A 13127-nucleotide genomic window follows, 5' to 3' on the forward strand; every position below is an offset into this window, starting at 1 on the left:
GGGATTGCATTGAATTTGTACAGTGCCTTGGGAAGTATTGCCATTTTGACAATGTTGATTCTCCCCATCCATGAACAGGGGATATTTTTCCATTTCCTCGTGTCCTCTTTTATTTCCCGAAGTAGCGTTTTGTAGTTTTCTTTGTACAGATCCTTTACTTCCTTAGTTAAGGCGATTCCTAGGTACTTGATTGTCTGGGGCACAATTGTGAATGGAATTGTTTTCTTCATGTCACTTTCTTCTCTTTCACTATTTGCATATAGGAAAGCCATGGATTTTTGGGTATTGATTTTATAGCCTGCCACTTTACTATACAAGCCTATTGTTTCTAGGAGTTTCTTGGTAGAGGTTTTAGGGTTCTCTAAGTATAGTATCATGTCATCTGCGAATAGTGAGAGCTTAATTTCTTCTTTCCCTATCTGGATGCCCTTAATATCTTTTTCTTGCCTAATCACTATTGCAAGTACTTCCAGTACTATATTGAACAGCAGTGGATAGAGTCGGCATCCTTGTCTCGTCCCTGACCTTAGGGGGAAGGCTCTCAGTTTTTCCCCATTGAGGATGATGTTTGCTGTAGGTTGTGGTAGATGGCTTTAACTATATTGAGGAAAGTCCCCTCTATCCCCATTTTGTCAAGGGTTTTCATCATGAATGGTACTGGATCTTGTCAAATGCTTTCTCTGCATCTCTTGATATGATCATATGATTTTTATCTTTTCTTTTGTTGATATGATGGATTATGTTGATTCATTTCCGAATGTTGAACCATCCTTGCATCCCTGGGATGAATCCTACTTGGTCATGATGTATGATCTTTTTGATGAGTTGTTGAATTCTATTGGCTAGTATTTTGTTGAGAATCTTCGCATCCGTGTTCATCGGGGATATCGGCCTGTAGTTTTCTTTTCTTGTGGTGTCTTTGTTTCCTTTTGGTATTAGAGAGATATGGGCTTCATAGAAACTGTTTGGGAGAGTTTCCGTTTTTTCAATTTCCTGGAAAAGCTTGAGAAGAACTGGCAATACGTCCTCTTTAAATGTTTGGAAATATTCGCTAGTAAATCCATCTGGACCTGGGCTTTTGTTTTTGGGAAGACTTTTGATTACAGTTTCAATTTCCTTGATGTGAATAGGTCTATTCAGGTACTCTATATCTTCTTGCTTCAGCTTTGGGAGATGATAGGAATCCAGGAATTTATCCATTTCTTCTAGGTTCTCTTGTTTTGTGGCATACAGACTTTCAAAGTAGTCTCTGATGATCTCTTGAATTTCTTTAGTTTCTGTTGTGATATCCCCATTCTTATTTCTGATTCGATTTATTAAGGCTCTCTCTCTCTGTTTCTTTGTGAGTGTTGCTAGTGGTTTATCTATCTTATTTATTTTCTCAAAGGACCAGCTCTTGGTTTTATTGATCTTTCGGATTGTTTCTTTGTTTTCCATGTCGTTGATTTCTGCTCTAAGTTTTATGATCTCTTTCCTTCTGCCTGATTTAGGCTCTTTCTGTTGATCCTTTTCTAAGGTCTTGAGCTGTGAGGTCAAGTTGTTTATGTACATCGTTTCTACAGTCCTAAGATATGCTTGCAGGGCTATAAATTTTCCCCTTAATACAGCTTTCGCTGCATCCCATGAGTTCTGGTAGTTTGTGTCTTCATTCTCATTTGTTTCCAGGTATCTTTTGATTTCGTCCTTGACTTCGTTCTTGACCCACTCATTGTTCAGCATCGAGTTGTTTAATTTCCAGGTGTTTGATTTTGTTCTCCGTGTCAGTGTGTGATTCACTTCTATCCTCAGTGCATCATGGTCTGAAAAGATGGCTGATACTATTTCTATCTTCCTGATTCTGTTGAGGTATGTTTTGTGTCCTAGGACATGGTCTATTTTGGAAAATGTTCCGTGCGCACTGGAGAAGAATGTGTATTCTTTCTTTTGGGGGTGTAAAGCCCTGTATAGGTCTATAAGCCCTTTGTCTTCTATTTCTTCTTTCAAAGCCAATAATTCCTTGCTGGCTTTTATTCTTGTTGATCTATCCAGAGTTGATAAGGCGATGTTGAAGTCTCCAAGTACTATTGTGTTGGTAGCGATGTCCTCCTTAAAATCTGTTAGCAGTTGTTTTAGATATTTAGCTGTTCCCTCATTAGGTGCGTATACATTTAAGAGTGTGATTTCTTTCCTGCTGTATGTATCCCTTGATGAAGAGAAAATAGCCTTCACTGTCCCTTCTAATCTTGTTCAATGTGAAATCAATGTTGTCGGATACTAGTATGGCCACCCCAGCTTTTTTGAAGGGGCTGTTTGCTTGCAGGATTGTTTTCCATCCTTTGACTTTGAGTCTGTGTTTGTTCTGGCTGTTGAGATGAGTTTCTTGTAGGCAGCAGAATGTTGGGTTCTGTCTCTGTATCCATTTTGCCACTCTGTGTCTCTTAAATGGTGAATTTAGACCATTGACATTGAGAGAGAGTATGGTTATGGGGTTTTGTGTCATTTTCTGTAGGGTGTGTTGTGGTTGTAGGGTTTGTCTTGTCTTATAGTAGCCCCTTTAGGCCTTGCTTTAGGTTTAGTTTTGAGTCTATGAAGTTCCTGAGCTGCTGTTTATCTAGAAAATAGTGTACTGTTCCTTCAATTTTGAGGGAGAGTTTAGCCGGATAGAGTATTCTTGGTGAAGTAATCATTTCAGTGAGTTTTTTGACTATATCTCGCCAGTGTCTTCTGGCTTTTAGGGTTTCCTCTGAGAGGTCTGCTGTGAATCTCAGGGGTGCTCCTTTGTATGTGATTTCCTTTTTTGCCCTTGCTGCTTGCAGTATTGTGTCTCTTTCGGCAGCATCGATCATTCTAACTATAATATGTCTTGGGGTGTTTCTGTTGGGGTCTCTTTTAGCTGGCACCCTTCGGGCTTCTTGAATCTGGATGGCTGTATTATGGAGCTCTGAAAATTTTTCAGCGATAATTTTTTAAGCATGTTTTTTTTTCATTGGGATTGTTTCTCTGAGCTTCAGGTAGTCCCATGATTCTAATGTTGTTCCTCTTGGAATCATCTGCTAGGACTCATTCTCTGTAGAGCCATTTTGAGGTCCCTTGCCACTGTTTGTTGTTCCGTGTTGGCTTGGCGCATCTGATCTTCCAGCTCACTGATTCTCTCTTCAGCTGCGGTCATTCTATTTTTAAGAGAAGAAACTGAGTTTCTCATTTCATCTACGGAGTCTTTTAATCGTGACATTTCTGCTCTCATTTCTTCGCGTAATTTGTCGATTTTTTCTGTGGTGTTACTGGCTGTCTGTCTGACCGTTTCATTGAGTTGATTGAACATCTTGATGACTTCGTATCTGAATTCTGTGTCAGAGATATCCCTTAGGTGAGCTGTATCGACAGAATGTTCTGGATTGTTTTTGTTGTCCTCCAAATTGTGGTGGAGATTTTCTGTGTTTCTTCATATTGCTGAGTAGGTTGGGGACTAAATTCCTTGGGAAGTAGGTTCTTTAGTATGGGTAAACAATCTGCGGCCGTGTGCGGCCGCTGGCCCGAAAATAGGCCACGCCCACTCTGAAGCCACGCCCACTCTGAAGCCACGCCCACTTCTGAAGATGCCACACCTCTACGGAAAACTGGGTTTGAGATGAGATGAGCGCCGGGTGAGGAGTGAAGAGGGGACGGCAGCCGCTCACGGTTGCGTTTCTCCAGGCGTCTGTCAGAATGCCTGAGGTCCCGAAGGGAGAGATGGAAGTCCCGGGGCCACACAACAGGGGCTGGGCTGACCTGGGTTTGAGATGAGATGAGCGCCGCGTGAGGAGTGAAGAGGGGACGGCAGCCGCTCACGGCTGCGTTTCTCCAGGCGTCTGCAGGGATGCCTGAGGTCCCAAAGGGAGAGATGGAAGTCCCGGGGCCACACACCAGGGGCTGGGCTGACCTGGGTTTGAGATGAGATGAGCGCCGCATGAGGAGTGAAGAGGAGACGGCAGCCGCTCATGGCTGCGTTTCTCCAGGCGTGTGTATTTTTAACTCCTTCAATTCCATTTGTATGGACTCTCATGCCCTGAATCAGTTCATCTTTAAGTTGTTTAAATTTTCTTCAGTGCTTGCTTTAGTTGCATGGCCATTGTATGGAGCATTGATATGAGTTTCTCATTGAGGCTTGAGGATTTATTTGAACTTCATGATTTGTCAGGACTTCTGATCCTGTTTGTCAGCGTAGGTAATATCTTTTGTTTCACCCTGTTCCTAAAGATTTGTGGATTTGTGGGTGCTACAATTTGAGTTTAAGATGCCAGATGTCTGAGGACTGACCTAATTTGTTATTTTTCAGCAAGCAGTACTTTTTATATTCTGTTAGTCTGACAATGCCTGTGCCCTTAGAAGATTACTTCACTGGTCAAACAGTTCAGTCTCTAATACATACATTTGTGTGTGGGGTTAAAAAAAGACATATTTGAGGAAATATATAAGATCAAGATCCCTTAAAGTTAAAAGTAGGTGGGGATAAAGGGGTGGTATTGTCACAAGGATGTGCTGGTTTGATGTTTGAGAGAAATTTTTAAAAAATTTTTATTGAATCACCATGAGATAGTTACAAGCTTTCATGTTTGGGTTACAATCACACAATGATCAAACACCCATCAGTGCACATTCCCCACTACCAATCTCCCCAGTATACCTCCCCTTCCCCGCCCTCCCCCTGCCTCCATGGCAGACGATATTCCCCATACTCTCTCTCTACTTTTGGGCATTATGGTTTGCAATATAGACACTGAGAAGTCATCATGTTTGGTCCATTAACTACTTTCAGCACATATCTCCCATCCTGACCAATTCCTCTAGCTATCCTTTTCTTAGTGATCCCTTCTCTATTCCATCTGCCTTCGGGTTTGAGAGATTTGTGAGGGACTTCCTCATTCTGTGAAACCCAGGAGGGGTTGCAGAGGGTGCAGAAATTTCAGGGCAGGGTAGAGGCTGACACCCTTGATGCACCTCTTGTGCCATTTATTTTAACCAACTCAGCATCTGCTTAGCTGTCTAAATTTTGGGGACTGACGTGATTACCTGCATATATGTGTACATGTGTAAGGAGAAATTGTGAGGGTCCGAGGGCACTGATGGCTTTGGAGTCTCTGAAGGGTAGAGCTATGTTACAACTCATCATTTTGACCACTGCTTCTAGCTTTTCCGCTGCAGCATTCCAGCTGGACTATTTTTCTGTCCAAGGTCAACTTCCAGATGCAACTTCTTAGTCCTTCCCTACACCTCTACAAGAGTAGAGGAAAGTACTTCTCCTTTCAGAATTCCTACCAGTACATCAAGATTTGCAAAAGCCTTTTTTCCTGACTATATACAATCCAGGGAAAATGTTAAAGTTTAAGTTGCAAACTTGAGACCAAATGGATAACTAAAGAGAGAGGCAAAGGCATGAGCTCCAAGTAGGAACATCAGTGGTATCTGCAGCATTTTTACTATTATGCAGACCTGAAAAGGGGGGGATGAGGTTGTTTGGATTTCCTATATAATTTATCTACTATTTATTGCTTCATATACATATCAGACATTATATTATCTTGAATTTTATGTTTATCATTTCCATACATGTATTACCATCGATAATGTTGTATTTTGAGTATTTTTTAATTGAATCCCTGTAAAATACAGTTACAAAGCTTTCATGTTTGAGTTTTAGTCATACAATGATTGTATACCCATCCCTTCACCAGTGTACATTTTCCACCATCAGAGTCCCCAGTATCCCTCCCCCCCTTCCCCCTGCCTCTGTGGCAGACAATTTCCTTCTTAACCCCTGTCTGCTTTTGGGTATTATGGTTTGCAATACAGATACTGAAAGGCCGTCACGTTTGGTCCTTTATCTACTTTCAGCACACATCTCCCATCCCATGCTATCCCTCCAACCATCATTGACTTAATGATCCCTTCTTTATTCTGATTGCCTTCTCCCCTAGCTCATGAGCAGGCTTCCAAACCATGGATCAATCCTCCTGACCCTTGTATCTACTGTCCTTGGGTGTTAATCTGTTTTTAGTATTTTCAAGGTTTATGTGGAATATATCAAATTTTATTTGTTTGTCTACTATTTTTCTATTTGGCTTGGCATTTAAAAATGTAGTTTAGGTAAAGTTATTACAACAATATTGACATTTATGGTTGGTATACATGGTTATCTTTTCTCACCACCACCACCAAAGTGTCCATAGCCTCTCTGTAAGCCTCCAAGTCACTTCCTGTGTGCTGTTCTACCCGCTAATCTGCTTCCCACAGTTTGTATTTTAATCCCCAAGGTTTGTTATCAGCAGATATTATCTATATCTTAGTTTCATTTTCCTAAACACCACAGATAAGTGAGATCATCTGCTGTTTCTCCTCATTTCTTTGGGTTATGATACTCTACACTATGCCCTGCAAATTGCTGGAAACTATATGATTTCATTTTTTCCTTGTGACTGCAAAGTATTTCATTTCTATTTTATGTATATATATACACACACACTCATAATGGAATATATTCATATATATGTATACATACATCACGATATTTTTATTCCCCTGTCGGACATTTGCATTGTTTCTGTATCTTGACTATTGAACTAAGTACTGCAATGAACATAGTTGTGTATGTATCCTTTCTGATCATTGTTTTTGTGTTCAGAGTTTGGAGTAGGTGGCAAGAAGTAGAATTGCTGGATCATGTGGAGGTCCTGTACTTAATTTTTTTAATGTTCTGGCTTAGGCCCACAGTGTTAGGGAACTTTTTTTTAACTTTTCAATTGAATCACTGTGAGATAGACCCTTACAAAGCTGTTCACTATTGAATTTCAGTCATACAGTATTCCGACACCCATGTCTCCACCAGTATACATTTCCCAGCACCAGTGTCCACAGGTTCCCTCCCATCACCCCTGTAAAGTATCATTGGTTTATTCTTTCTCCCTTGTCACAGGGAGCTTAGGTTTATTGGGTTACACATGTCACAGTGCTCCCGAATCACTCCCATTCCTTTGCTTATCTTTAACCTCTTTCTTTGTGCTCTGCTTCCCCAACCAGTCTATCACCTTTTCCCCCTAATCAGACTCTGTTTACTTGTAAGGTCAGGTTCTTCTAAGGACACTGGACTTGTATTCATAAGTGAAATACTGCTTTTCTCCTTCTCTTATGTCCTTTTGCATAGTTTACTTTAAATCAATGTCCTTTTTGTATAGACACAGGAAGATAGTTAATATTCTGCTTTTGTAACTTGGGAGTTAATTGACTCGAAATAATATTCACTCCTGGGCATCTGCTTTCTCAACTTATGCCTCAGTTCCCCTTAGTTCCTATCACCCCAAAAGCAGGGTGCCGACGAGGGGCTGGATGGACCCAGGGTAAACTGTGAGCTACCCTGGCATCAAAATGGGCCAGGCCAAAGTGCCACAATACTTAACTATAAGTAAAGAGCATGATAATGGACAAATTTTGTCATGATCCAAAAAGTAATGATTAGATTAGGTTCCTGCTAGAGTTAGGAAAGACTAATCTGGCCTGAGCACTGTAGTCTGAGATCTATAGCAAGATGTACCCAGAAGAACCATCTTATAAGCTTAATGTATCTCTTACTGTGTCCATACAAAATGATTAATTTTATGAATGTTTATATGTTTGTTGGACTAAGGAAAGGAGAAACATACCCATAGATGGAATTTCACTCTTGGGCAGGTCATCCTGCTGAATGAGTTTGTCTTAGAAGAAGCTTCCCTGTGGGAAGGATTTTACCTTTGTTGATTGTATGACCACACTTATGTATAATTGTTACCACAACCCCTCATGATTTGGGATATAACTAAGGCTGTAAGAGTGGGTTGGGAGGAATCAAGGAGAATCGGGAGGAGAATAAAGTAGAATGTAGAGGGAGAATTAAGGAGAATCCATTGGAGAAGTATGAAGAAGCAGGATCCAAGAGGAGGATGAAAGGGATCTGGGAAGGATTGAGGAAGAGGAATGTAGACGAGATTGGAATAAGTTAAAACTGACACTAACCAGCCGGCCCTTGTTCCCTCCTTTGTTCGCGCATTTCCATCAGCCTCCTTGGGGTGGGGGAAGCAGCCAGAGACCACGGAATGCAGGCAGTGAGAGAGTCGCTGCAGCCTTTCGTATTTATTCTTTGAATACATCCCCCCACCCCTGCCTTCCTCTATAGCAGGTGCTTTTCTTCTCTCTCTCTCTCTCTCTCTCAAGAATATCAATATCAAGAATATCAATATCAAGAGTATCGCTTTATGTACTTTTAATCCTTGGATCTTGTTCAGTGTGGCCATTCCCACCTATTATTGTCATATTAGCCTCTTCTCTATCTTACCCACTCTTAGCTGTGTAAACCCCTATATGTGGAGCTGTAAGAGCTCCTTTCTGCTTGGGTGAGCTGTTGGGATCACACATTAAGGGATCACACATTTGTGGGCCCTCTGGGCAGCTCTCTCTCACTGCCTGTGTTCGGTGCTCTTGAGAATGGCCGTTGCCTTGGGCAGACAAAGGAGGAACAAAGGCCACACTGGTTGATGAACAGTTGCCATTTATTCCAACTCTTGTCTCTCTCAAACTCTCTCCACAACTCTCACAATGCTCTTGCCTCCAGCTCTCTCCAATCCTCTCTCTAACTTGCTCCACAACTCCTTTTTCTTCAATCCCTGCAGCCACTCTCTATGTCGGACTCTACCCAATCCCACAGCAACTCTCTCTTTTCAATCTCTGGCAGCCCTCTGTCTCTTCTCTTCTCTCTGCCACAACTTTTTACCACCTTGTCCTCACCACACCTCCCAAACCATGCCTCCCTGCCAGTGCAATCAACATGTTTTTCAAGTCTTCCTGACCACCTGCAGCCCATGAGGGCAAAACATTCCGTAAGGTGTGTTTCTCCTCTCCTCAGACCAGCAACTTAATTAACATCTTTATGTTTACTTCCTAATATTTATCATTCTGTATGGACACAGTAATAGACAGGTTTAGTCCTGTAGGGCGACTCTCCTGGGGATATCGCACCACAGACTCAGACTACTGTGCTCAGGCAGGATTAATCATTCCTAACCCTAGCAGGGTCCAAATCTAGTTATTACGTTTTAGATCATGACAGAATTTGTCCATGACCTTGCTCTTATCTTATAGTTAAGTATTATGGCACTCTAGCCAGGCCCATTTCGATGCCAGGGTAGCTCATAGCCCACAGCTTGCCCTGGCTCCATCCAGTCCCTTGTCGGGACCCTGCTTTTGGGGATCTAGGTAGTAAGGGCAACTGAGGCTTAATTCGAGAGAGCAGATATTCAGGAGGCAATATTATCTTGAGTCAATCAATTCCCAAGCCACAGGCTTGTCTTTTAAACTGTGTCCTGTGTCCATAGAAAAAGTAATTGCTCTGAAGTAACTAACTTTGCAAAGGATATTAAAGAGAAGAGAAAAACTATGTACAAGTCAGCAGAGTCTGATCAGGAGGCAAAGGTAATTGACAGTTTGAGGGAGCAGTCAACAAACTCAAACTCCCTGTGATCAGGGAGGAAGGGCAAACCAATGTTATCTTACACTTAGCCCCACATACATACATACAGTGGTTAGTTCCAACCACTGACCAGTCCTCTTAAGCCCTGTTTTTCTCTGGCCATGGATATCAGTCTTCTATTATGAGTGCCTCACCCTGGGAAACTTAGTTTTATGATCATGGTATCTTCCCTGCCAGGTAAGTATATATACTTACTTTTTTGAAAAATCTCCATATTGTTTTCTACTGAGGCTGAACCAAGAATATTCCCACCAGCAGTGAATGAGTTTTTTTTTTTTTTTAAAAAAAACCCCACAACTCCACTAACACTGGCAATTTCCAAATATTTTTGGTATGTGCCATTCTCACTGGTGTGAGATGATGCTTACTGTTGTTTTCACTTGCATTTCCCTGAGAATAAGTGATGTTGAACACTTTTTTCATATACTTATTTGTGTAATCTCTGGGTGGCTTGGGACACCGCGCAGTGCTCTCTCTCTCTCTCTCTCTCTCTTTCTCCCCCTCTGGCTGTGTTCGGTGGTCTTGGGCCGCTCCCCCTCCCAGAGCAGCCCATATCATGGGTGGACGAAGGAGGAAACGAGGCCTTCAGCATGGTTGGTGATCAGTTGCTGTTTATTCTGTTCTCTCTACACACCTGTTCCAGGCTCACTGAGCCCCCCATTCTAGTCTCACACTGCTCCTCACTTCTGTCTCCTCCTGTCTCTCCTGCTCATCTCTTTGTGCCTCCTCTCACAGCCTGGTCTCTCGTCTCTCCACACACCTGCTCCTGCATTCTGCCCCTACATTCTTCTTCCTTTGTCCCACTTACTGATCTTTCCATGCTCCATTTTGCTGCCATGGTCTCTATCTCTCCCTCTCTTCCTCCCTCCCCTCTTCCGCATTGGGGGTAGACAATCAACATCAAAGGCCCTTCCTGATTGCCCATCAGGCTCAAGGGTGGAAATACCTGTGTTTCTCCTCTCCTTATCCAATACCTTAATTAACATGGTAATTAACATCTTAATGCTACTTCTTAATACTTATTTTGTATGGACACAGCAAGAGACACATTAAGCTTGTAGGGTGGCTCTCCTGGAGACATCTCGCTATAGATCTCTGACTACAGTGCTCAGGGCACATTAATCATTCCTAACCCTAGCAGGGTCCGAATCTAGTTGCTACTTTTTGGATCATGACAGAATTTGTCCATGACCATGCTTTTAACTTATAGTAAAGTATTATGGCGCTTTGGCCTGGCCCATTTCGATGCCAGGGCAGCTCACTGCTTGCCCTGGGTCCATTCAGTCCCTCGTCGGGACCTTGCTTTTGGGGTGCTAGGAACTAAGGTCAACTGAAGCTTACGTCAAAGAACAGCTGTCCAAGAGGTAATGTTCACGATCACGATCATTGTGTTGTTTGTCAATTGCCTCAAGCAGGCACTAGTAACGTCTCCTTTGTCCTAGCCCTGAGATTTTAAAAAGTGCCATATTCAAGGCTCTTTCAGGGTTAGGAGAATGAGACCCATCATTGTTACTGGTATTTGGCATATTGGGTACGCTACGGGGAGTTTGCCAGACTCTGCCGTGTGGGCAGGTTACGTTCGGTAGCTTGCCAGGTTGTCCAAAGCAAGAATGAGATAATAAGATGTGAGCTTCTGGGAATGCGGCTGCATGCTTCCAGGAGTTGGGTTTTATAGTCTCTGGGTCATGGCCATTGATGGGATTACACGGCACCAGGGGGCCAGTTGGTGGGTGTGACCCCTGCCTACTGGAAGATGGAGGATTTGGGTGGAGGATGCTCAGCCCCGATCTGAGCAGGCTTGAAGATCACAGTCCTTGGATCCGCATGCCTTTTTTCCTCTGCCGGTACCTTCATACGTGAGGAGACTGGTCTCAGCATAGTTGTGACTGGTTCTGGAGTTCTACGGCTGCTGGAGCTCTGCCAGACCCTGGCGCCGTGTAATCTCCCATCAATGTCCAAGACCCAGAGACTATAAAACCCAGCTCTCGGAATAGAACAGCACAGAGTCTCCTGCCCCTGTTCCTGGCTGTCCTCGCCGGGGCCCCTTGGAAGGGGTGGGTTGAGCTTCCCTTCCCACCCTGAGTAGAGCTCCGGCAGCCGAAGACCTCCAGCACCAGCCACAACGATGCTAAAACCACTTTCCTCACGCATGAAGGTACTGGCAGAGGAACAAAGGCATGAGGGTCCCGGGGCTGAGATCTTCAAGCCTGCTCGGATCAGGGCTGAGCATCCTCCACCCAGATCCTCCATTGTCCAGTAGGCAGGGGTCACACCCACCAACTGGCCCCCTGGAGCCTTGTAATCCCATCAATGGCCAAGACCCAGAGGTAATATTATCTGGAGTCAATTAACTCCCAAATTACAAAAGCATAGCATTAACTATCTTCCTGTGTCTATAAACAAAGGACATTGCTCTGAATTAACTATGCAAAGGACTTAAGGAGAAGAGATAAGCAATATTTGCAAGTTAACAGAGCACAAAGAAAGAGGTTACAAATAAACACAGAGGAATGGGAGCACTGTGATGGGAGTAACCCAAAAACCTAAGCTCCCTATGGCAAGGCAGAAAGGACAAACCAATGTTATTCTATACTTATTGACCATCCACAAGTCTTCCTGGAAATGTCTTTTTATTTCCTTTGTCATTTTCTGATGGAATCATTGGTTCCTTTGTTGCTAAGCTTTGTGAATGCTTTATACATACTTTGAATAGATATCTTCTCCCATGTAGTAGGGTGTCTTTTTATTTTAGCCCAAGTTTCATTAAATGTATTGATGGTTTTGAGACTTGTCTATGTGGAAACATGTAATTTAGAACTTCTGTATGAGTCTACTTTATAAGAGCATATTGAGGTCTGTTCTGCTTCTGATGGAAATTTATATAATGTTTAAAAGAAATAATCCCATACATAGCTCCTTGTACACCGGGATGAAGTATATTTGACTGGACTTCCTAGCTCAGAAGTCATATGTGCTTTTATTGCTTTGCTAACTAGCTATTGCCTTGTTTCTCCTCAGAAGGCTTTTTTTTTTGTGTGGGGGTGGGTGGGGAGTGGTTGGTTGTCTTTGGGTCCACACCTGGTGGAGTTGCTCAGGGCTTACTCCTTACTCTGTGTGTAGGGGCTCACTCCTGGAGACCTTGGGGGACCATATGGGGTGTCAGGGATCAAATGCTGATCAGCTGCATGCAAGGCTGCCAGGAAAGCCCTGATCATTTGACTATCACTCCGACCCGCAGAAGGCTTCTCCTGCTTTACATTCCTACCAACAGTGCATGCTGGTCTGTATTGGCCTACACTCTTGGCAATGGGAGGTAACATTATCTCTGCCAAGACTCAGAAAAGATTGATGGGAGAGGAATGAGGAAGAAGGTGGGCAGGGTTATGCAAGTAGAGGAGAATGCCAGCTCCAGTGAATTTTCTCTTAAATTAATTTTAATGAGAAAATATTTTTGTTTCCTCTGTTTTGGTGAAAATGTTTTGTCTTCTGTGGGAAACTGTTACAATTTTACTTTAAAGTAGAAGAGGGCTATTTTTCCCTGTTTGCATTCTTGGCAAATAAATAGAATAGCCCAATTAGCAAGTTAATGTTCTAAATGTTCACTTGCAGTAATAGT

The 13127-nt window shown here is 42.8% G+C and overlaps 1 protein-coding gene across 2 annotated transcripts in view; it reads left to right on the forward strand.

The window, feature by feature from the left end:
* Window positions 1-13127, forward strand: part of EFHC2 (EF-hand domain containing 2) — a 316613-nt gene that overhangs the window by 55224 nt on the left and 248262 nt on the right. The window lies entirely within an intron of this gene.

This window comes from Sorex fumeus, unplaced genomic scaffold (assembly GCF_029834395.1).
Source record: "Sorex fumeus unplaced genomic scaffold, SorFum_2.1 ptg000086l, whole genome shotgun sequence".
In the NCBI taxonomy this organism is placed as follows: domain Eukaryota; kingdom Metazoa; phylum Chordata; class Mammalia; order Eulipotyphla; family Soricidae; genus Sorex; species Sorex fumeus.